Genomic DNA, 22,596 nt, shown 5'->3' with positions numbered 1-22,596 from the left:
CATCCTGTGTTTATGGCCGCAATTGTATTAACCTACATGTATTAAGAGAACAATGCATTGCTTTTCTATCAGTTACTGTATTTTGTTTCCTTGCCTGGGAAAAATAGATTAAAAACTAAAATCAGTAGACTGAGGAGGCACTTTTTATTTTGCCCCGCAAAAGATCTGTACATACTTCAAAGTCACTGCTTTCATGTTTATCAGTCCTTCTGACCTAAACTAAACAAATATTCTGAATATCAGCAAATCGAGCCACACACACACACAGCATGTTAACCAATGTGGTTTTTCACTCTCTGTTTCCCCATTCTCACATCTTTTCTGTTAAGGGAGATCAAACACACAGGGAAAGATCGCTGAAAAGTGCTACACAGGGGCAGCTGTTGCATTTGACACTTACCATACAGTTCAACAGCCTAAAAGTGATTAGTGCAACATCTGAATCACTTGCAAAATCTGAAGGCAAAAGGATGGCATGAATCAAACACTAGGAGCAGTGCAAACCTTCACAACTCAGCAAATTCAGACTAGAATTCATTCAGAAAGGCAACAGAGTAGAGAGGGTCAATTGCACTTAGGAACACAAGAAGCTGCCTTATTCCAGATCAGACCATTGGTCCAGCTAGCTCAGTCTTGTCTACATTGACTGCTAGTAGCCCTCCAGGATTATAAACAGGTGACATTCCCAGTCCTACTTAGAGATGCCAGATATTGATGCTACCACCCTTGCCACTTACAAAGGCATTTTGTCAGCCTTTGCTGTCTCTGAAGTAAAACGGGTAAGTGTAAACTCTGCAATAAGTTTTGAATATTAACTGAATTAAGAATTGTTTGATCTGGCACAGACAAAAACTGAAAACCCCACAGTTTCGCCCATTAGGAGAATAGTCCTAATCCTGAATATTTAAAAGGTGTTGCAAAGGAATTTAGGTTTAACTGCTTCCCTCTGGAAAACGTCTTTTTCCCCATTCTGACATATTAATGTAAACACAGCATGTAATCATGGTCTTAGCCTTACCAGCTTAGCGGGACATTTGATATAATCTGTATCATTTTCTTTGTGATGTGATCTAGTTCCAGCAACAAAGGCCTGCAACTAGAGCACCACATGGTATGGAATTGATTCACTTTGGTACTGCAAATTGTGATGAGGTGAAGGCAGGAAATTTATCCTGTCTCATCATGACAATCTTGAGATTGAATCTTAGGGTTTTCCTCAGATGTGGAAACAGTGACATCCGTCATTCTTAGTCCAACGCCGCCTGTCAGAAAACAGACAAAAAGAAAATGTGAACTGGGCTCCAAAGCAGCATAAAAGGGAGAATAGACTGCTGGTCAATAAACTCAGAATATTACTTGCTAACCTACAACAAGAGATTAATATCAAAGCTGTGCAAGATTAAGAAGCACCCAGGAACAGCGGTGATCACCAACTTTGTTTCATTATGACTCTATTCTGTGGCTTTGACTCTGGGCACATTGTCCTAGAAGCCCACCTGAGGAGCTGTGGGGCTCATCTGGGATTAGGGTGCTAAATGGGGATGCAGCAGTCATTTATCACTGGGTGAATGAAATGACTTATCAAGTCATCTGTAATAGCTGCTGTCCATCACTTTTGTGGATACAGGACTAAAGTGGTACTTCAAGGAAGCATTCAGCTGCCATAAAAAGTTTAGTAAGATTTTTTTTTCCAAAAAAAAAAAAAGTTTGTAAAATGGCACAGGGAAAGGAATTGCATTTCTTTTTGGTATTCAAACCACGAAGGCCAGATTTGGTGGAAAGTCAGGGGTGAATTATTATTTTTTTTTAAAAAAAGGTTAAAATCAATGAATTGATGAATAATGCTATTATAGGGCTGATGTAAGGTATGTGAACATTTGAAATGTATTTGCTGTCGCTGTCGATGTATTGTCTGATACATGTCCACAACACTCAAAAAAAATCACATTCTATGCAGCACATGAAGTGGACATTCTCACTGGGAGCAGAGCCGGAAAATCATCATTTCACACTATGGGATGTTGACAAATTCCACTGGAAATGGAAATGGGTATGGAAACTGCCACACTTTGCATGTTTGCCTGAGGTCAGGAACAGAAACCATGCTACTGTGGCTTTTTAAGTCCTAGAAGGTTACATAATTGCATTATTTTTTGACATTTCCCCTCCATTAAAATGCTTTAAAGTTAATGATGTAACAAATTACATTAGCTCCTGCCACTGCAAAGAGTGAGATGAATAACATAGGCTTTAGCAGGAGCTGAACTGTAGCACAATGGAAACAGCACTGAATGTGACAAATGCAGAACAGGATAGAAATAGCTGCCTCCTTACATCCCTATTCACAACACAGAATATTGTGATTTGAGCACTGTGAGAATATAATACCTCCTCCTCAACAGAAATGCTGCATTGTGGGAGTAATGATATCAGGATGCCCCAGAGAAATGTGCAAGATTTGCACATAATTTCTTGGCTGAAATAATATCATCAGGGTCGCTTCTGTGCTTTGAACCTCAGCACCGTTTTCTCACCATGATTCAACTGCCTAAAGCCAGGCATTCTGTGCTTTGTTCATGTGAAAGGACAATAAACACTGGGAACATTAGTGATGACAGCAAATGAGGTTATTCCACAGCCTACGAAAAGATAACCAGTCATCTGAATTGAATTTCGGCTGGAGCCTAAGAGGCCAAATTTAATCATCACCACCACCCAAATTATCACACAAGTCAAATATACTCCCTTTTTGTTTATGGAGGGGGGAACATTTTGTTTCATTCAAGCAGATGGCCCTAAGGCCGTTAACCAGCTGGCTGAAATCTAAATACCTTTGCAGAGACAAAAAGCTAGCAACATGATTGATTATCTTCTTATTGTGCTTGAAGTGGCACTTCTTGGCCAACCAGCACACAGAAGCTACTATGCAATTATCACACAGCACGATGATTCCTAGGACCAAGAAACAGAAACTGAAGGCTTTTCTACATTATTGCTTTAAAAGAGTCTTTTTGGCATGTTCTGCGAGTCATGTGTGTAGCGTTTCCGTGCGCTCTGGTTTCCATCACGTTGTTCCATTGCACCAGAAACGGTTTAGTCATGCTGGGCACATGACCCAGAAGGCTGCCTGGGGACAAACACTGGCTCCCTCGGCCTGAAAGCGAAAGGAGTGCCACAACCCCATAGTCACCTTTGACTGAACTTAACTGTCCAGGGGTCCTTTACCTTTTTACCTATGGCATACTACCTGCAATTGTTCAAGTTGGTGTTGCCACAGCCCACTCTCCCTGGCAGACACATTTCCTTCAAAAAGAGCACGGGTGGGTTGGGCCTTTGGGTATGAGTGTGGATCTACCCTACCAACTGCAAATTTGTGCCCTTTTCACAGCCTTTGCCACCTTCTTGTGATTCCCTTCCATGGTCTTCCCCTCTGCTCTCTTTGTTTTATTAGTCAAAGAACAAATCGAGTCAACAAGGTTACACTGTAAAATAATTACAGATGGAATTCTAGAGCAATAGACTAAACACTTCATTGTGCTAAGATGCGATTGACTGAGTAGATAATGGAGCTGTACCGAACAGAACTTGTGTCTAAAGGGCAAGCCAACCCCATCTATCTGTGCGGTTCAATTCTACAAGTTGAAATGTTCGATGTTAATTAAAAGTATCCATTTGGGTATTACATCTGGAACCACAACACCAGAGGGCAGGTTTAAGGATTTCAATTACTGTACAGTCTTTTATACAGGCAGGAAATTGGAGACAGTTCTTTGTCACAGGTTAAAGACTGTGGCGGCAATTTGTTTGAAAAGTGGATCCTTGTGAGACTACATAGAGGCATAAACCCACTGCTGTTAATATATCTGCTTTTCAAAAATGGAAATTAAAATGAAAAGGGAAAAAAACTGGCACTCTCCCAACTGCAGAGATATCCAAGTCACTAGAAGATGCAGGCGTGTAACTGAGCATGTTCACTGAGCATTTTTATCCCACTTTTATCCCACTTTTCCTCAAAGGAACTCTACAAGAAAGATACAGGTGAGCTCTTCCCTCTCCCCCTATGATCTCATAATAATTGTGTAAGGGAACCTAGACTGAGAGGCACTGCCTATATTTACCTAGAGAGCTAAGTAGCGATCTGAACCAGGATCTCATCAGTTCCAGTCTAACACCCCACCAAGGCCAAGGAAGGCCTTTGAGAGCACATGATGTGCATCCATGGCACCACATGCACAGTCCCTGCCTCCACCTCAGCTATGAAAGAGGTTCCCCTATTCAAAGATTCTGGTTCTCCATTATGGACTTTTTTTACAACAGAGAGTAAATCATACTGTCAGTTCATACCCCATTACAGCTCACTGTGCAACAAAGCAGTCAGCTGACATGGTCGGGGAATTGCCAATGCCATAGCAGCTGAAAATCAATCTGGTCCCTTGCCACATCAATCAAATGGCTGCTCCATGGCTGTGGCCTTCTGTAACACAAATTGAGCTTGCTGTATTGCATAGACTGAGGCTACTTCCACACTGGTCATCTATGGAGAAACAACATCGTTTTTTCCAGGGCATCGACATGGCTCTACTCAAAAGATCTTCCTCCCATGTTTTTCTCTGTTCAGCTTCTGTTCTGCTTTTTCAGAATTCAGGAAATGTATTCCTTTTCAACACAAGGGAGCAACTTTCTGATTTCCCTAGGTATATGTGCTCCACTGCACAAGCTGCTCCATAGTTTTCCTGGCTCAGTATGGACTGAAAAAGTTGCTCTAGTTGTTTTCTTCTCTGTGGTCTGCTATCTAGGAATCAGTTTAATCTCTTTAACTGCTTCCTTTCCAAAGGGTATTGTATTTACATCTGTTTTTCATGACTAGGAATACAGCAAAAAAAAGAGGGACCCTTTATTACCACATTCACATCACACATTTAAAGCATTATGATACCATTATAAACAGTCATGGTTTCCCCACCACCACCAAGAATTATGGGAGCTGTATTTTGTTAAGGGTTCTGAGAATTGTTAGGAGACACCAATTCTCCTCAGAAGACTACAATTGTGAGAGTTCCCTGGGATGTTGGATTGACTGTTAAACCACCCTATCAATGGCAGTTATGGGAGGGGAATAGGGGCCTCCTAACAATTCTCAGAACTCTTAACAAACTAATGTATTTTTGTATGTTATTCTCCCTTATACATGCAGTTTTACACATGCTTTACCTTTTTGTATGCATTACGTGGCTGGAGAATGGCACTGCAAAATTCTGGGAAGTGCGAATTTCAAAGGATGGCTGTGTATTGGTTCGTGCATTGTTTTTGAAAGTGAAAATTTTAAAAGTTCCTCTTTAAACACAAACTGAACGGAACTTATTCCTGATCATCAACTTGCTATTTTATGTCCAGAAATTTAGAAAGCCTATGCTGGCATCTTAGTAGCCTCAGGTCAGGGCACTTAGAAAAAAGGTGACAGTTTCTGTAGCTCTTTCTAAGGTCCAGTAATAACGTTTGCCTTTTGAAGATACCTACAAGCAACTTATTGTAGAGCTGGAAAGGTTAAGCAACTGGCCACGCGGGAAACCGAGCTACTTAAGTTTATTCACATATTTGAATGGGTTATTCCCTGCAAAAGATCTTCCATCTCATGACCTACCTTGTGACTTCCCTCAATCCCGTTCAAGAAAGCGCAATAGCCTGTAACAGCATGAAATAGACTGAATTCTGTGCTTCAGCACTTGACCTTGGATTCGTGAGCAGAGTAAAATAAGCAGAATGGAAATGTGGAAGCAGCCGAGTCTCGTTAATAGCATCTCACCCGCCGCTAGATATTGTGCCTTCATCACTGTGAAACAGGATCAGGATATTTAATTGTATTCCCTTAGACAGAAACAATACAGATAGAGAGATCCATAATGGAATGAAAGACATTTAAATGAGATTTAGTATATCATCATCTTTCTTTCATAAATCCACAGTAGAATGGGTGGAAAATCTGACTTAAGAAAAAACAGGGAGAATTTAGAATTCTGCTCTATCTATAAATATAAAATATTTGTCCAGAAAATGCCCATTTAGTGACTTATTCAAATAATTAGTTTACTGAACTTGCATGCAGTATTCTGAAGGTTTGGGGGTGTCTATTTTACTTTAATGGTATTGTTTATTGGGTGCCAGGTAGAAAACAGGATTCCTACACCTTTTATAGTTCTGTAAAGACAGGAATTGCAGCCTCTGCAGCATATCATGCTAAGTAAACCGGCTGAGATTCCCTCTTCCACACAACTATTAAAGGTACAAAAACCCTGTCCTGTCTTGCATTTCCCTTGCTCACATTGGGTATGAAAAGGAGGTAAATACTGGGGCTTATGAAAAAGCAACCTAGAAGTCACTTCACACGTGTACACCTAAAAACAAACTTTAGAAACACCTGTGTCATATAAGTAGCCAATTGCTTGAAGCTCCCCATAAGGTTTTGCATATGGTAACAAATCCTGTTGTTTTTACTGGATCGTGTGAACTAAATCTGACATAAAACCAATGGAATAGCAACATGCAACACGGCAGCAGGATTTTATTCAACTAAGTTTCATTCAGAGTAGAGCCCCTGAAATTAATGAACGTGGCTACATTCAATCCATTAATTTCAATGGGTGTTCTAAGTAAAACATAGCAAAAGACCACCCCATGTTTGGTGTCACCACCAACTGACATGATTGGGCAAATGTCAACACTTGTATACCCTAGAGGGCCCATTAAAAGTAAAGGTAAAGGATCCCTGACAGTTAAGTCCAGTCGCGAACAACTCTGGGGTTGCAGCGCTCATCTCACTTTACTGGCCGAGGGAGCCGACATTTGTCCACAGACAGTTTTTCCAGGTCATGACTAAGCTGCTTCTGGCGAAACCAGAGCAGCGCACGGAAACACCATTTACCTTCCCGCTGGAGCGGTACCTATTTATCTACTTGCACTTTGACATGCTTTCAAACTGCTAGGTTGGCAGGAGCAGGGACCGAGCAACGGGAGCTCACCCCGTCGTGGGGATTCGAACCGCCGACCTTCTGATTGGCAAGCCCTAGGCTCAGTGGTTTAGACCACAGCGCCACCCACACCCCAGAGGGCCCATTACTGAGCATCATTTTTTAATTTAAAAAAAACCATCATTTTCTTTGTTAATGGCTCTGTGCTCCAAAAATAAGTGATGTGCAAGGACATAAGGCCTTGAGGCATTCTAGGGAAAGAAAGCAGTGACTGCAGCTGCCTCTCCCGCTGCTTCTCTCTGCAGAAACCATCTGCACATTACTGCCTGTCTTTGCTTCCTCTCACTTTGCCGCTGCCACCATAAGAAATATAAGATAAGCCCATGTAGTCTGGCATTCTGTTCTCACCATGGCCAGACAAATGCCTATGGGAAGCCTCTAGTGAATGCAGCACCGTTCTCTCTACTTGTGGTTCCCATCAGCTAGGATTCAGAGGCCTGCTGTCTCTGACAATGGACATATCATGGACTGGCTGGATGCAGAGGAGTGGTGGGAAGCACTGGTCAGGAGCCCCCAGGGGAAGAAGCCAGGGGATTGGTGGTGGGATGACGATGCGTAGTCAGAAGCAGAAGAGGTGGCAGGGTTTAATAAACAGGAAGATGCTGCAGCAGAGCACAGTACAGACTGCAAGGCAGAAGCAGATGACAGGAAGTCTTCCCTTCCTGCTGCAACCAGCTCTCGTCCCCGCTGGTCTCCTAGAACACACCAAGAAATGAAAGGGGCAGAGAAGAAGGTGACTGTGCCCAGACGCAGCCTGAAACTGCATTGGAAAGACCTCAGAGAGGAGGCGTCCAACTGGGCACTGGGAAGGCAGAAACTTTCAGTCCTCACAACTGCTTCATCAGGGCAAGACCTCCTAGGAAGAGTTGCTGAGACCACTAGGCCCGAGCTGTGGATTGTTTCCCTAAATCTGCCCTTGGCTGATTTATTGTTTTGTTGCTGGTCTACACCTGACTCCAGCCTTGACCTTCTGTTGTGTGGGCAGGGCGGTCCCTCCCCTTACCTGGCCAATCCCCTAGCAACGCCTCCCCAGGCGGGATTGGGCAATTGGTTGAGGTAGGCGGAGACCTCCAGGTATCCAGCCTGGGGAGTATGAAGCCAGCCCGAACTATCAGGAGCCGCACTGGGATCTGGGGGCTGCCTGTGACCACGCAAAAGGCGCCCCCATTTGATGTGGGAGCATCATTGTTGCTGGCCTACACATGATTCCAGCCTTGACAGCAGGCAGAATATTGCCATCGTGGCTATTGATAGCCTTATCCTTCATGAATTTGCCTAATCCTCTTTTAAAGCCATCCAAACTGGTGGCTGTCACTGTCGGAAAATGCCCTGGGGTATCGGCAGCCCCTCCCCCCATTCCTCTGGGCGTTCTCCGGTGAATGTGGTTCTGGAAAAAGCAACTGCCTTCTTTTCCAGACGCCCCAGCGACACAAATCATGATGATTTGTGCACACTAATCTCCTGGCATCATATAGCAATAAGCAGGAGGCTCTGTAGTTCTATTCTACATTTTATTTACAGATTATATACAGAGAAAGCATAATGACTAGCGTTCTCTTCAGCTCCGAGAACAGATAGGCACTGTAAAAGCAAAAGTACAGTTACAAAGAACATATGCAGCAGGAAGAGATAAGAATGTTTCTTCCTGTTCTCACACTCCTGTCATGTGAATTATACCAATCACAGAATGAAGCCTTGGTGGACTGATTTACTAACAGTCACTACATCTTGTGGTAGCAGCTCCTTGCCTGTCTGCAGAGGGATCCACTATGGTCGGTCCTGCCCAGAGTGCCCTCAAACCTGACACCAGTCCTGTAAGAATGATGGCTTTGAAAATAATGTGTTTCTGCTGCATCCATTTGCCTAATAAACATGCTGGCCTTGGAAACATATCATTAGGAGGGGCGTAAATCCTTCAGCGCAGTACTGTACTTATGAGATAAAACAATTGCACAGACATAATTTTCTTCCCTCTTGCTCCAGAGCAGCCAAAGACATCACCTGTTGAATCCCTTTTGACAAGTAATCATTAACAACATTTGACTATGGGGCCAAAAGGTGGGATTACACATATCTAGAGGAGAAATAGCCTTCAGCTTCCTGCTCTTCAAACTTCCATCACAAACTCCAATTCCATTATACAGAACGGTTTGTCTCTGCAGAGAACGGGGGAAAGTAATGAAATTGTTTACCAGAACATCCTGTATAGTTTGGGAACAAATTGTGTGTCAGATTCAGAAAGGTGCTAAGGCATCCATCAGTTGCAATATCAGGTAGCAGCAAAGATGGTGTCACACAAAAACTGTAAGGCCTGCAGCAACGTGGGGAGAGGGTGTTATTCCACAGAGCACAGTATCGCCAATTATATTGGAAAGGGTCAATAAAATATGGGCTGGGAATGTATAAAAAAGGAAATAAATTAGAAGCAATAATTCAGCTCTAAGGATTCCTCCAGGCTGAAAGAAATATACAGAATACATACTAGGCTCAAGAGAAACCTGGAGTCAGTATTATATGATGAAGCAAAATGAAAGTACATAGCAGGGGGAAGAGCATAAAAGTGTGGCATTTCATTTCAAAATGAGAAGGTTAGGTGAGGGTGTAGAATGTCAACACTATTTTATTAAAGGTGTGCACTCTGAAGTAGACGGGTGTTGCCCTCTGAATTTAAATTAATGCACAGCTTTTAAATAACTACCTCAGGGCAGAGTTTTAGTCCTGGATATTTGCCATGCAAACTGGAAATGGTGAGATACCAGGCACTTCTGCCAAGCAGATTTCAAATGCTGGTGAGTTATGGATATATTGGACAAAGGATGGGATACCTTTCCATCTCACTGGTTCACCATTAGACTCGGTGACTAATACCCTGATCCTAAGCACATTTAGATCTATTTTATACTTTCAGTGGGTTTGTGGCACACTCAGAGAGCTTATGATATATGGGCAGTAAGTATATCTACTGTATCATCTATCTATCATCATCTATCTCTCTGTGTGTATGGAAGTACCATCTTTTTCCATGTATAACATACCCCCGTGTATAAGATGACCCCTAATTCTCGGGACTCCACTTTAAGAAAAAGGGGGGAAATGGCCCAGAGTTATTAAGCTGTTTTTTTGGGGGGGGGGAATCTTCTTCCTGTTGTTTGGGGTTTGGATTTTTAAAATATTTTTAAATTTCCATTTTTTTATTATCTCTACCTTTAACAAATAGGCCTCTAACACGTGGGCACTTTGATACATTAAAAGGACAAGCCAAATAAATCCAACTGCTCTCCCCAAAAAATGAGAGGAATAAAACATGAAAATAGTCCCAGTACCAAAGTAATATCCCTCAGCAAATAAGAAGTGTATTGACTCTGCACTGTGGCTTAAAATTCAACAGCCTTGGATACTAGGAACTTTGCAGGAGGTGTAAAGGAAGGCAAAGGGCAATCCAGGAATTAATCTTTCCCTTTATTAAAAAAAAACAGTGACTTATATAAATGTAATCAAAACATAATTTGATAATCCAAAGAACTGCAAGTTACTTCCGGAATGAATATGAAATACACAGCATGTGCCAAACGCTCTTCATTCATTTCTGGTAGGTTTAATTTATAAAATGTCCTTCGTGTGAAGAACTGTAACCTGCATGCAAAGTTGCTACTGGTGTAAAATCACAGTAAGGGCAGCTGGTCCCTGGAGCAAACATCATACCGTGAGCTCCTTTTACCATCATCCCATAGAAAGAGTGGAGCATTCTGAATGCCCATCCCTCTAAAGGCCTCATCAGATGCCGTTTTTATTACATATGCACCATGAACTGTACTCAGGATGCTATCAGGGTGGTCATACGCATTTGCACTTTCAATACTGTTTGCAACTGCAAAGGTTTTGAGGCAGCCCCACTGCTCCATTTCCAAACAGCACATATTCTGTAAGCAGGGCTTTTTTTTCAACAGGAGCTCACCAGAGTTCAACTCCGGCACCTCTCAGGTGGGCACCACTGCCATTCTAAGGGGACAAGGAAGAAGTTCACGGTGAACTCTGGTACCTCTTTTTCTAGAAAAATAGCATTGCCTGTAACTGTAATGTTTTGGCTTATTTTTGCCCTGCTTTTGTTTCACTGTATCCCCTCTGGATTGCAATAACGTAGTAGCACTGTGGGGAACATAACAGAACACTCTAAAGCAGAACAAATCCACTATTACTGAATCAAGAATACGATGCAGGATACCTCTGTGTTTCTCTAATGCTTACTATATAGCAAGTCTGAACTCACTGAGCTTTCTTCCATTGCAGCTGTCGTAGGTGAAAGCCACACACAGGTCAGAGAAAGAGAAGCCGGATACACTGACAGGTTTCCAGCCACATGTTACAAAAGAATCATCTCTTATCTCTATTACTGTCATCTATTCTCTCACTCTCTCTCTTTCTCTCTCTGTCTCTCTCTCTAGTGTTATTATCAGGGGAACAACATGTCAGAAAGAAGAGGAAACTTCTCTTTCAGCGATGCTACTTCTAAAAACCCTTCTGTATTCTACAGACAAATCATAAGACAGAATCCGGTGTTTATTTTCTCATGCAAGTACTCACAAACAGGAGCAGCCTTTAGAGCACCCTTTCACTGACCTCAGCACTATGGAGCAGGATAGCACAGTGAATGCACATTTCAAACAACTCATTTTCAGTTTTTGGCGTGAAGAAGGATGTCATATAGCCAGAACTCCACGGTTTCAGCTTGTGCTTTTTAATCCCTTGTGCCACCTCTTCTGGAACTCACTATTGACATCATATGGATATTTGAATCTGTGCACGTGAGACGCTTAAGGGTTTCGCTTCTTTGAATGGAAATTTAACATAGGCAGCAGACAAGACAGAAATGAACAACCTCCATTATTGCATGTGAAGTTTTCTTATTGAAAGGATTAGAAAGAAAGCTAGAAATGCAACATGCTAGTCAGAAGGATGTATTATGAAATCATTAGTGCATGTGGGATTTATAGTCAAGGTCTTTCTCAGAGATCTCAAAGCAACAAGCACCTTCAGAGACAAAAACAAAAATCTGTGCAAGAGTTTTGCAAAAGCATTTAGTGCCATCTAGTGGCCTTTCTTTATAAAGTCTTGAAAAGAAACTTGGAAATAATTTGTAGATTTACAGACCTTGTTAACAGCCACCGGAAGTGTACCACAAGTGTATTTTAGCTATTATGCAATACAGTTGCTTTCACAAGCAAGCAGCCCTTCCGTGACAGGGGCTCAATATCTCATCTCCATGCACTAGGTGGGAGATTGCTTTGCTATGGAGAAAACCCTTCCTAGCTTGTTATCCTGTTGAAGAGCTGTTTACTAGAGGAGCCTTCAAAGAGCAAAAGGGAGGATGCATTGCTGATGAGGATGAACTTGGTGCTCTTTACAACTTTTTAACATGTCTAGATGTGCAGCACTCCTACACAGAGCAGACTGCATTAAAAACCGAGTATTCTCCATTTTCTCTTGTATATCCAGAGACCAGCTCTGCTTGCTATGATGTTGAGCTTTTTTTAGGAAAAGCCGGAAGTTGTTCAGCTTTTTTTTTACAAAAAAGCTAAAAAAGCAATTTTTCGATTGACTTATCTAAGATTCAGAGGTATGGCAGCCCAATACATCTTTTAATCTTATTTTAATCGATTTCCAATATATTATAAATATAACACAGAAATCCTACCCTCTGCTCCTGCCCCAGATGATCAGTTTATCAAGTCTTGTTTGTGAGTGGATGCCAGTCATCAGTGCATTCAATGGGAAATCTTATGAAAGGGTACCATATTTGAATAAAGTCATCCACATCACATGTGCTGTACAAAGCATGTACCCTTTTTTCAGTTTTTCAGATAAATAAATTATCCAGGAATTCTGTCACCATCATGTGATGTGCAGATGGTCAAGTTCTTTCAAATTTTGCTCTATGAGTAGCCATGCCACTGCCAGAAGAAAAGTAGTAAGTTGCTTGTATTGTACATTGTACAATATTATCAATAAATTTTGATTGCTTGGTATATGTTGATTTGTAATATGATGGTGGTGGTGGTGGTGGTGATGATAATTATAATGATAATAATACTACTACTACTAATAATAATAATAATAATAATAATAATAATAATAATAATTCATTATTTCTACCCCACACATCTGGCTGGGTTTCCCCAGCTACTCTGGGCAGCTTCCAGCAAAAAATTGAAATACAATAATTCATCAGATATTAAAAGCTTCCCTAAACAGGGCTGCCTTCAGATGTCTTCTAAAAGTCAGGTTGTTGTTTATTTCTTTGACATCTGGTTGGAGGGCATTCCACAGGACGGGTGCCACTACCGAGAAGGCTTATTTCCACAAAGACTCTCTCCCAGAATGACTGCACATGTTCACATAGTGGAGATAAAGTTGGAACTAATTTGGATGCTACAAATATAGTCAAAGGTTGTTGCTTGGTCTGAAGATACTTCACAATACAGCTACTAACACCTAAAGAGATCTAGATAGCTAGTCAGAGATAAAAAGTTGGCAGGGACAGTGCTTTTTTCTTTTAAAAAAAATGTTTAGGGGTACTCTCATTTTCCCACTCATATTGAAATACTGCCCCTCAATGATGCCAAACTTAGATTCACAAAATCTTTAGGGGTATGAGTACCCCTGTGCACCCTCCCCCCTGAAAAAAGCACTGGGCAGGGATATTTACAATTCTCTCCAGTTCCAGATTGTCCCATTCTTGTTGTTCCCAGGTATTCCATAGCTGGGTTTCAAAATTAGGGCTTTGACAGTGCTGACTCTTGCTTTTGACTGCTTAACTAAGGAGAGGCAGACACTGTAGCAGAGCTTCTTGGTTTTTATGATAGGCACTTCAAGTTCCAGTGTAGAATTATCTAGTCAATAGCCCCTTCTAGCAGGGCTGACGCCATGCATTGCTAGCAAAGTCCTCCTCCTTCATATTTCATAATTAGACAGGTTTACCAAGACAGACCTTTTTTTATTATCCCATAAAGAAGACAACTTAAGCTCGGAAGCTGTTAAGCTTCCCATGGAAGATGAGAATATACACGAAAGCCTGAATGTTGGGGGAAGGGCAAAAGCATGAAAAAGTAAATCAGAGATATATTCAGGCAACCACAAATCCACTTGCCTGCTCACTAGGGACGACTGCTCCGAGCAAGACACCTTGGCACCACAGATCCCTACTCCACAAGTCTCATTTCCACTATATTTTCTAAGGAGGTAAGGACCAGCAGAGGTCCCTTCCAAGCAGCAGTAGAGACTGCTGCTGTTTTTTATTTTCTCCGTATCCCACACACAAAAGCTCTTTTCCCAAGCCAGAGGGTGCTGGCAGGGAGACTGGCAGCAATCACAAATAATGGCTGGCTAGTAAGCCAAGCCAACATGTGTTACACCCTAGGTATATTCTGGAGCTTCCTTAACCATGCAGAACTGTTTCTGCATTAATTACCCACTTTGCCATTTTCTGAGCAAACTATGCATATTTTTTACCAAAAGTGAGCCCCACTGCATTCAGTTGGAATCACTCCCCGGTAACAGGGTATGGAACTGCAGCTTTAAAAACCCTTTCTTCATCCGTCAGTGCATCCAAATTAGTGAATCCAGCATTTTATTTATTTATTTTTGGCTGGTTGGCTGGCTGTTGTTATTCATTGCTATTTATTAATCGCCTTCCACGTAGGTGTCTCCAGGCGATGCTCACAGTATAATAAAGGCAGTTTAAAACAGAAGAGAAAAATAACAGCGGATTAATTGAAAAACAATAAAAGGAGACACCCGTGGCACAGACCTTTCCCAGCTGGGAAAGCTTGTCGGAGAAAAGAAAAAGTATTCATTTGTTCCCAGAAAGTGCAGGTACCGGGTGCCTGCCCTATCTCAGCAGGAATGCTGTTCCACAGAACAGGGGCAGTCACACTAAAAGTCCTGCTCCAGTTTTCTGTGGAGCAGCCTTCTGATCTTTCTCTCTAGCCTCTCTGCTATATGTAGTAACCTTTACATGTATGCGTGCATGCATATGCAAACTTTCTCCAGCCACAAACAATGTATATTGTGGCAAAGCATTTCAAATGCCGCAAAAAATAAATAAATGCACATGTCCCATAATTAAAGGGAAGATTGAATTTCTCCTCTTTCCAGTACACACCAGGCCTCATACAGGACATCAGTGGCTAGCTATTCTTTCTTTAAAAAGTCATTGACTTCTTTGTCTCTCATAAATGTAACTATTTTCCATGAGGAATACAGAGAATTAATTAGTAGTTAATTACCGGAGACTCCTTCTACTTCCATTATTTAATTACACACCCAGTTCTGAACAGTAAAATCCCACCACCACCAATCTTCTTTACAGTATCGCTTTTATCTACCTCTTAGAAAGAGGGGAAAACTCTGTCACTTGCAACCAAAGTCTAGATTCTGATATTGGTGTTTACCTCATTAAAAAATAAATAAAAGCACACACATAGTTTGCCCGCAAAGCTAAATTATAATTTATCTTTGAAAGCTGCAGAAAACAGTAACTTAAAAAAATAATAATCAGCCTGCAATACAGCTATTTTTATGAGAAGTAAATTGAAGCCAAGCAGTTACCATTTAGTTTCCTCTCTTACTGTTTTTCTTCATTATTATTTTTTAAATTCCTTGATAGCACTGGGTTATTAGCCCCTATACAGTAAACAGGAGCTTGAAAATTCCGACAAAACAAACCACACTGATGGCCCTTCATCCCTCGCTGAGATTGCCCTCTGAGTGAACGTTTGGCATTTCATGATACAGTCCCATGCGCTTTCGCAACTCAATCAAGTGTGCTGCTAAACTGTCACAGTGGTCCTTGACACCAAGAAAATAAAATTTAGGCAAGAGCAGCAAACCTGAGTTGCATTTTAATAGCTTTTGCCATTTGCATTTCCTCTTTCCTTTCTCCACATTATGGTTTTTAAAGCACTACAATCTTGACCAGTCATTAAAAAGACAAATCACTCCCCTGAATATTGGAATTTTGTTTGTTTGTTTTTTTAAATATAAAAACGTAGTTATCTGGATAATTTTTGCTGAAATATCACATCCCGGAACCCATTTATTTCCCATCAAATCACTGAACCCTGTTGAGGGAGGGAGGGAGGGAGGGAGGGAGAGAGGGAGAGAGAGAGAGAGAGAGAGAGAGAATCCATGTTTAGTTGGGGTCTAGTATTTTATTTTATTTCTTCCCTCCTTGAGGAAGACATAAAAAGAACAACAAGAAGATATAAAAAGTCAACAAGATAAATTATGATAGAAAGAAATGCAACACAAAACAACAGGCACTTAAGGTCTGAAGGAGGATTCTATTTGTGCCAGCAACATGCAGTTCTCAAAGTTATTTAAAGCTGACAGACCCCCACCCACAGGAACTACAGTCTCAGAGTCTTTTCCCTCTGGAAAAGCTGTTTTCAGAAGCCCCAATTAACCTTGATTGAATTCTGCCTTAGCAATATCAGGAATTTTAATTGACTGGGAAAGTGATCATAAATCTCTGCTCAAAATACAGCTTGGCCATTAGCAAATCCCCTGTTGGCAAAGCTACGTGTCACAGAGAAGGACTTAGTTATTCTGAAGGTAAGGTCTTTTTTCCTCTTTCGTTTCAGATCACAAAAACAAACATTCAGATTTATTTTTCAAAAAAGTTCTCGGTGGAGAGGAGAGGCTATTCCATGAAGGGTTATTGTCCCCTAGTGTTATGTGACCCTGTGGCAAACACCCAATGATTGACTCAGTATTATTTCTTTGTGCTCAGGTATGATCCTGCTAGGGACGCGGGTGGCGCTGTGGGTAAAACCTCAGCGCCTAGGACTTGCCGATCGCATGGTCGGCGGTTCGAATCCCCGCGACAGGGTGATCTCCCGTCGTTCGGTCCCAGCACCTGCCAACCTAGCAGTTCGAAAGCACCCCCGGGTGCAAGTAGATAAATAGGGACCGCTTACCAGCGGAAAGGTAAACGGCGTTCCGTGTGCTGCGTTGGCTCGACAGATGCAGTTTGTCACGCTGGCCACGTGACCCAGAAGTGTCTGCGGACAGCGCTGGCTCCCGGCCTATAGAGTGAGGCGAGCACACAACCCTAGAGTCTGTCAAGACTGGCCCAAACGGGCAGGGGTACCTTTACCTTTACCTATGATCCTCCTATGGAAACTTTGCTGAGACAAAGGACAGGATGGTGTCCCTCTCTGCATTCTATGTAGGAAGGCCAACTGGACAGGTAATTATATCACTGGTGGGGATTCAACATCTTTCGCCACATCTAAGGGCAGCAGATTGGCTTAGGAAGTCCAGGTGTCGTGGTCTGGCTGGATGCAGAGCAGTGATGGAAGGCACTAGCTGGTGAACCCCAAGGGAACCCTCGGGGGAAGAAGGCTCAGAGCCAGGGAACTGGTGGTGGGATGGTGATGAGTGGTCAGAGGAGAGGGAGCTGACTGGAAGGACGAAGCGTTGGAAGCTGGAGAGGCAACAGGGTTTAGGGAGCAGAAAGAAGCTGCAGGAGAGAGCAGTCCTGAATAAGAGGCTGGAGAGGAGGGGGGCCAGGAGACAGAGACGAAGCTGGCTGCTGAAGAGTCCAAGGAGTCTCCCCCTCCTGCTGTGACCAGCCTCACCCCCACCCCCACCCCGCCAGTCTCCCAGAACATGCAGAGAAATTAAAAGAGCGGTGGAGAGATTGGTTGTGTGCAGACACAGTCTCCAATTGCTATGGGGAAGGAAACATGTAAAGGAGGGGACTTGGCAGCTAGGGGAAGGGTGGGGATGTTCAGTCCTCAAAGCTTCCTCATTGGGCAACTGGGAAGAGTTGCTGAGATCACTAGGCCTACACTGTTTTGGTTTCTTTGAATAAAGAGTTAGCTTCACTGACTGTGTTTTTTGTTTTTGTTTTTTATTTTAATGTATTTTTATTAAAGATTTTCTTGGTTTACAAAAGTATGTGCAATCTCTCTCTCTCCCTCTTTTTCCCCAAGTAACATTTTTTACAGATCAGTTTCATTTGTTGAGACATTAGGAAGAAAAGGGGGTTAGAGGTAGAGGGGGAGAGGTGAATGGGGTGGGGTTGGGTGGCGATGTTTCTATTTTACTTAATATATGTGGGGGGTTGTGTCAGCATCACTTGTGCAGGTTCTCGGCTATTCACTTGTGTTCCTTTGGTGGCGAGAGAGGTTGGGGTTGGCCTTGTTTGTTTGTGATTGGCTGTGGTGATCTTTGTTTTCATGTGTGAGTAGGGTGGGTGGGTGTTTTGGATCAGGTTAGCTATATTGATTTGCATACTGTTGGTGGATTTTTGTCATTGTCTTGTCTATGGTTGCTGTTTTCTTAATCACTGACCTACACATGACTCTAGCACACCCAGTTCTGTTCTCCAACTCCTCACTGTTGCTGCCTGACTCCCATAATCTCCGACCTGAGCTGCCTAGCACCACTAATCAAAAACACACCATGTGTTGCACATCACATTTGAACCAAAAATTCTGGGCGGCTTATCTCTATATATGGGCATGGGTGGATCCTTCCCCAGTCACTGTCTGTGTGCAATGTGCAACATGGGCATTCTGAACTCAGGGGAACTATACCTAAGTACCAGGTGAGTGTTTGGACTTTCCACCATGTTCCTGGCTAGAATGGTATGCATCACCCACCTGGGAAGAATGGCAGATGAAGCTGATGGACTATATGGAATTGGAGGAAATGACTGGCAGAATCCGAGACCAGGCAGAAGAGTCGGTGGAAGAAGATTGGAAAAAATTTAAAGATTATTTACAGAAATATTGTAAAATTAATGAGCTTTAGAAAAATGGTGAAATGAAGTTATATGGCTTTGGCAGAAATGTTATAAGGAACTAGGTACAGATAGATTGTTAATGTATTAAAGGGGAAAAAATAAGGTTAGAATATGTTAAGATTAATTACAGGACAGAAAACAGAGGAAGATGGAAAGGAATTGCTGAAACAGTTAATTGAAGTGGAATACAAAAAGGGAGGTGTGAGGAAGTCAATGAAACAAGTGAATGAAAGCTAAGATTGAAAATATTGGAAGTGTTTTTAATTGTTTTTGTTTTGTTTTGTTAATTCAATGTTTTACGTAGTGTTTTTGTTTTTGTTTTTGTATTGTATTATATTGATTTGTTTTAATTTTCTTTCTTTCTTTTTGTAATCTTTAAACTCTTAATAAATATTATTTTTTAAAAAAATAGAATGGTATGCATCATTCACAACCCCTGTTTTGCTTTTCTACCATTTGAAAGCTATGTTTTTATTTTAAATTTATTTTATTTTTAATTCACCTCGTGAGCACCAGGGTTTTAAGGCAGCTGGTCAATGACTCAATTCCACCTGGATTTCAATGGGATTTAGGCACGTAATTCCTTGGGAACTGAAATTCCCAGCCTTAATTATTTTCTGTAAGAATAAGGCTTTAGATTGCACAATGTTACAACCGGTGAATTGACAGCCGTTCTCTTTGCATACGGCATGTCTGCAGCTGTAGTAGGGTGTCCATTTTACCTAGAGCAGTCCTCTACATATAGGAATCCTTTATTTGAAGAATTCAGCGGGTACACAGATCACCTGGTCACAGTCTTCCCCTGGATATGAGATGTACCGCATTTCTATTTAAATTAAGACAGTATTTTCCAACTAGGCATCAGTTCATCTAAATTGGCATATGCCATATTGATGCAGATTTGTATTTCCTGTTGTCCTCTTTTTTTGGTGATGCATCTCAAGCTTTCGGCAATGTGGAGCCGGCCATCTTACACACTGTGGAAACACAGAAAAACCCATCTAGTCCAACATTTTGTTCTCACAGTGGCCAACCAAAGAGAAGTGCACAAATAGGACCTGAATGCAGCAACACTCTCCTCACCTGCAGTTCCCAGCACTCAAAGGCATACTGTCTCCAACAGTAGGGGCAGAACATAGCCATTGTGGCTCATAATCAGATAGCTTTATCCTCCATGAAGTTGTCCAATCTTATCTTAAAGCCATCCAAGTTGGTGGCCATCTTGTGGGAGCATAGTTTAACTATGTGTTGTGGGAAGAAGCACATTCTTTTTGTCTCTTCTCACTCTATGTTTTTTTAATGATTTTCTGTTTCATTATTACTAACATTCTCAGAAGTCAAAGCTACAATATTCAGGGTTAGCCCCAGGTGTTAGTGACCAAGAGGCCATCAATGGACCATACACACACACACACACACACACACACACACACACACACCCCACACACCAATGGATCCTGCTCCCCTGCCACTACCACTAACTGCAAGAGGGTGGCCTGGCATTCTCGCTCTCTCCTGTCTCCACCCCAGAATCACCATCAAGTTTTCATTATCAAGTTATCCGGCATCCAGCATCCAATTGAAATTGATAGTAGCAATTTTTACAAAGCTGCAACAGAGAAGCCAGAGTTTTGCACAGAGTAGCAATGTCTTTATGTCAAGGGCGTATCTCATGTGGCCTAATATACCACAGTTGGAAGTGAAGCTTTAACAGCTTACATCAGAGGTGGCTATATAAAACAGGCCATTAGAGTGAAAAGTTTCATGTATTTTGGAAAATGATCAAATGAATTACATTCCCTGCCATGCACATATTCCACGCTGACAGTTTGGAAAGTGCCTGTAGGTAGAAAAGGGAGAGTGACATTCATGACGGGCAGTTTGCTGTTCTGCTGAGCGCTGGGGCCCAGAGCTCTTTGCAATTTTGCTACGTATTGATTTTAAGGGATTCTTCCTCCTTCCATTGTGCCTAATGTCTGTGCCTATTGGCAAGGAAATCTGCCTTTTCTCTCCGATTTGGAAGTAATTCCAGTGAAATTGATGGATCTCATCTCTATGAAAGTCTGCTTAAGGTCTAAGTGTAAATAAACTATAATATAAGTCTTTCGGTTTAACTGGGCTGAGGATCAGGCTGTACATCATAATTATTCTGAAGCATTAGTAGATGCACAAAAGCAGTATGTAATCCCATTTTCATTCATTATTTCAGCGGGACTTAAGTGTATGTACGTAGATGTATTACAGCCTGTGTGTATATATGTTTTCTCCCTGTGCCATGTCCAATTGATTTTTATGAGCACTTACACCTAGCGTTTTTCTTTCTTTTTAATGTCGCCCCCTCTTTGACAACACAAACACCTCAATCCATAGCACTTTTTTTTATTATTGAATTATCTCACAAGCTCAGAAAATCCATTCACAGAATTGTATTAACAACGTATTTCTTCTCGTTTCATTACATCTCCGGAGTAAGGCACATGGAATTGTATTCCCCACATCATGGCCTGGATTCAAATACAAGAAGTAGGAATGGTGAGTAGTCCAGATTTAATATGGGCTGTGAAGCATAGTGAAAACTGAAGACCCCTTGAGGGGAACATGAAGACATCAAGCACACAGCCTCTTCCTAATAATGCTTAGCTTTGTATACTGTTTACAGTGGTGAGATTTTTATCCAAGAAAACAATGCATGTATTGTGGGAAGGTGAAAACGGGACACAAAGATATTCTACCAACTGTCAGCTTACCAACAGACAAATTCTCATAACTGTTGATGTTGACACAGTTTGACATTTTCAGTGTAGCACAGGTTAAGCCAGTCTTACTCAATGACCCAGTTCACAGGTAACACTGAGCCAAACAATGCCTTAGCATGACGGAGCAAAGAGTTGTTTTCCGAGGCCGAAGATTGTGGTGACTGCACAGCCACCTCAATCGTGGTGCAGGAGCTTGACTTACACAACTCCACGCACAAAGGTAAACCTCAGCAATGCTAACGTCCGTTCAAATTCAGGTCATATCTACCCCATACAATTAAAGCACTATGAACCACTATAAAAACTGTCATGACTTCCTGCAAACAAACAAAAAATCCTGGGTATTGTAGCTTGTTACAGGTGCTGTGAGTTGTTGGGAGACCCCTATTCCCCTCACAGAGCTACACTTTAACAGTGAAACGGTCACACTTTATTCCGCCTTGAGTGTTTCCTAATAAAAATGCAGTTTTCGTTTCTATCATGCCTCAGCTTTAATTTATACCTAGCTCAGGGAATAAGTTTCTTTGCTGCCAGTTTATTTTATATGCTGCCACATATAGATAATTCCTGAATTCTAAGTTGTTCTAGCCAGGGAGTGATGAAGGTTAAATTACCGCAGACTCAGGCATGTTGCCCCACTCTCATCTTCACTGAGGGAGCTTGTCACACTGCTTGTCACACTTTTTTAAAAAAGCAACAGGTGTCACCCTTGTGCAAATAAGTTATTTGCATTTCTGATGGAGGGAAATGATGGTTGTATGTTAGTAGTGCTCAAAATATGCTAATTTTGATGAAGTTCTCCATCACTGTACCATCTAAGGAGCTCTCAATATATATGCTGCTTGTTCATTACCTTGGAAATGGTCAACAGTAAGATATTCAGTCCATTCTTATCTAGCTCCCAGTGGAAATCAACCAAGAAATGCAATGCTAATTCAATCATGACCCACTTCAGGAAGATAAATCAATGTCTGCCTCACTACTGACTTAAGCCAAATTATAACCC

The sequence above is a fragment of the Podarcis erhardii genome, assembly GCF_964252035.2.
Source record: "Podarcis erhardii genome assembly, chromosome: 9".
Taxonomy (NCBI): Eukaryota; Metazoa; Chordata; class Lepidosauria; order Squamata; family Lacertidae; genus Podarcis; species Podarcis erhardii.
This window is presented reverse-complemented; position numbering follows the sequence as displayed.